Source organism: Arachis duranensis, chromosome 7 (genome assembly GCF_000817695.3).
Source record: "Arachis duranensis cultivar V14167 chromosome 7, aradu.V14167.gnm2.J7QH, whole genome shotgun sequence".
Classification (NCBI taxonomy): domain Eukaryota; kingdom Viridiplantae; phylum Streptophyta; class Magnoliopsida; order Fabales; family Fabaceae; genus Arachis; species Arachis duranensis.
The window spans coordinates 64092532-64095585 of record NC_029778.3 but is presented as its reverse complement, the minus strand read 5'-3'; positions in this window follow the sequence as shown (position 1 = coordinate 64095585).

Below are 3054 nucleotides of genomic sequence, written 5' to 3'. Positions count from 1 at the left end.
TGTTGACCTAATTCAAGGTATTCTTTCAGCTAGTCACTCTATCACTCTCTTGGTTCATGCAACTAACGACATAATAATTTAGGATTGTACCATTCACATGTTTATATATTAAAAACAGGTGCAGGTACGCAGAGAGTTTTCTCAAACAAAATGGATGTTCAAATTAAATGAACACCGTATTTTTATCAAGAAAATATGTTACTTTATCTTAAATTTATTTTTTTGAAACAAATTAAAAGTGTAGACAAATATATCCTTTAAAGAAAAATACACTTACTTTGAAAGAAATCAGTTTAAATTGATTATAATATCAAAATTGTAAACAATTATTATTTAACATTATTAGTTAAAATGGCATAGAGCATATTTGCAGAAACAATTCTACTTAGTAACTAATTAAGATATCAGTCAACTTGAGCTAACTTTTTAAATTTTAAAAAACACATGCTGCGTCCTTCTTCCAAAAAAAAATCCCAAAACTTAAGAAAGAAACATCCAATAATATAATCCACATAAAAAAATCATTTGTTTGCTCAAAATGAAACATTCAAAACCTATAAAAAAAATATCTATTTAAACAGAAAAAAATTGAAAAAACAGTTAAAGCAAAAAATTTAAAAAAAAAAAAAGGAACGCACCTACTCCTGAAAAGAAATATCCAAAAAGCTAAGAAAAAAACATCTAGTAATCTACATAAAAATCATGGTAAGAAACATTTGAAATCCTGAAAAAAAACATCTAAAAATTAGTTAAAGAAACAAATTCAAATAAAAAAAGAACACACTTCAAGAGGGCGGTTTGCGACGCTACATTTGCGAGGGAAAGGCTACTGTAGTAGTTAGCGGTGATGTGAATCGCGCAGGGAAGGCAATGAGGTGGTTCTGAAAGCGGTGAATCGCAAAGGAGAGGGCGCTGCGAATTGTGAGAGAGGGTGTTGAGGTGGTCCTAAACGCGGCGAATCGTGCAGGGCAGGGGATGGCACTAAGGTGTGGTCTTGGGTGCGGCGAATCGCAAGAGAGGACCCTATAGTGAAAGAGGAAGACAACCAGATGAACGACGTGCGTGGGAGTAAAAGAGAAAGAAGGGGGTGTGCAGTTGTTTTTTTCAATTTTAGGATGAAATTTAGGAATTCATTTTTGTGTTATTTAACTTTTTATTGCAATCCATATTATAGTTAGTTGGAATAAGCTGGTATCCTAGTTTGTTTCAGACTTTTTCTGAAGAAAAACTATTTCGGTGAGTTGGCGAGAATATGCAGTAGACGATGTAAGTAAAAGATTTCCAAGCATATGGAACAGACTTGAAATTCGGAACATAAAAATATTACATTAAGTCACAGTCATAACATTAAGAATTTGGATCACACTTTGAATCTAACTTTTTGACTTATTTATTCACAAGTTTTGTGTAGACATGCAAGTTAGGTCGTTATGCAGTAATTGTTGGAATAAATTAATTTTATTAAATCAGATTATTCATATTAAATCACCAAAATATAACATAATGCGGAAGCGTACCTTTACTCATAAGAGTCGAAAATTGATGGAAGAATTTGGATCTTGTGGTTCTTTTGATCTTTCTCATCAACCAAAACTTTCTGTATTTTTAGGTGGCTGAACTGCAACTCTTTTGATGGGAAAAGAGCAACAAAGGCGGCTTTTGGTATATTGGGGACTGAAACCCTAAAGGTCTATTTATATTTGAGTATGTCATCCATTAAACCCTAAAGTTCAAATAAAATAATATCTAAAGGCCAAAAGATAATATATCTAAAATAAAAAAAAATAATTATATAAAAAACAAAAGATAATATTCGGTTTTATTCTCATTTAAATTCAAATCAAAAGTAACAATGACTTATTCAATTAGCATTTATAACAATAAATAAGATCATTATTATATAAATTATTTAATTTGAAATAGCATCATTTGTGATTATAATTAATATATGTATTGTCCACAAATAAGTTAAAAAATTAAATAATTTCTTAATAGTGATTGCAGGTGGATCATCTTGACCCGGTCGACTCCGTAGCACCATGGATAGAGAAGATTGTTCCATTTCATTGTGCAATCGATTAGGGCCACTTGGAGTAACTCGCACGTGATAATTTTGTAACACGAAGAGAAGAAGTTGAAGTCCCATCTGCATTCACCACGATTGTTGCAAAGAATGTTGTCCCAGAATAGCTACTAAAATTACCACTACAAAAGGCTTTGTTCTAATTGCTCTCTCTCAGTTTGACACACTATATATGTACTAACAAATAGTAATAAGTGACACCAATACATATGTAATTGCATTTATAGTCCTCATAATCATGAGCATACTCCAAATCATATTTTTTGGCTTAAATAAATTCATATTGTCTTTGTCGCTGAGGGTACAAGGGTCAATGTCTTTTTAGAGAAAATACATTAAGTGAGAAATGATTTAGAATTTATTATTTTTTTACTATTATTTAGTTATCAATTCAATTTTTTTAATCTAATAATTTAATAATATATTTTATCATATACTTTTAAATATTAATGACTAAATAATAACAAAAAATAATAAATTTTGATAACCTTATAATATTTCTCTTACAAAAATAGTTAGTGTTGGTTAAAATGCAAAGCAACTTAGAAAAGAAAAATGTTTTCATGACATTTATTATTTTGTTTTCTTTCAAATATATTTAACATTAGTTAATTCGTTATCCTTTTTTGGAATTAATATGACTTGTTTTCCAACTTTTCAGGGCCAGACAAGAAATTCAAATTTTAATTTAAAAGATCAAAATAATTCATAAAATACAACTTTAAGAGATTCTTTTAATTTGTTACTTATTGTATAATATGTATTATTATCATATATTATTTTACAATAGAAAACATTCTGATACTAAGAACATTAGCGTATGGTGCGTTTCAGTGTCAATATATATACTTCTCTTTTTAAAATATTTTAAAAAAATATATTCTTTATAATTATATAAAAATTAATATTTAATAAATAATTATATTAATTATTAATTATCCTAATTATCAATCATTCTAATATAATGGTTA